The following is an 876-nucleotide window of genomic DNA, read 5'->3' on the forward strand; positions in this document are numbered from 1 at the left end:
TAGAATGTCCTTCAGTTCCAGCTTGTCTGATGTTTTCTTGTAATATGTTGAAGGCATTGAGAAGGATACCACAAAGATGTGTCATTCTCAGGAAATATCAGATTATGTCCATATGCATTATTGGTGAAATTAATCCTGATCCCTTGGTAAAGAGGGCTTCTGCCGGGCTTCTCCACTTTAAAAGCACTATTTTCCTTTTGTGATACTAAACATTATGAGAGGCAATACTTTGAGACTACACAAATATCCTGTTTCTACTTAAACTTTTATTCACTATTTTTAGCATCTATTGGTGGATCTTGCTTGCTATTATGATTATTGTGGTATTCTAGTTATTTTCTATTTTTCTCATTCCTTCCACATGTATTAACTGGTATTCCTCTGTAGGAAAGAGTAACAGCTTCACTCTCATTTAAAATCAGTTATTGTAATTTAAAGCTTATTGTTCTTTTTGCTAAAACACAGATGAAGAAAAAGTAAGAGTTTGGGTTGCTGTAAAGTTGTGATTGTTTCAGGTGGGCAGAGGAAGGGGAAAGGAATAATTTGTTCATTTCCCAAGTATTGATCAAACATATATTTCTATGCAAAGCATTGTATGAAATACTGTGAAAAAAAGAAAAAAATACACAAAAAATCCCAAGGAAGTTGATAAATCAAAGATTTATACTTAAGTCTCTCTTTATAAGAAGGATAATAAAACTTCTCAATGGATATTGAACTGATAAATGATGACATTGATGTCTATGGCCAGGACAAGCATCATAATATGGTTATGAAGTCCTCACAGTGAGATCAGTGAGTGTATAGTGTATAACATCCCCAACCAGATGGTCATGATACATGTGAGATCCTGATGCCTTACTCCATAGGGTTATA

Source organism: Pteronotus mesoamericanus, unplaced genomic scaffold (assembly GCF_021234165.1).
Source record: "Pteronotus mesoamericanus isolate MK-2021 breed Mesoamerican mustached bat unplaced genomic scaffold, CSHL_Meso_final contig_82, whole genome shotgun sequence".
Classification (NCBI taxonomy): domain Eukaryota; kingdom Metazoa; phylum Chordata; class Mammalia; order Chiroptera; family Mormoopidae; genus Pteronotus; species Pteronotus mesoamericanus.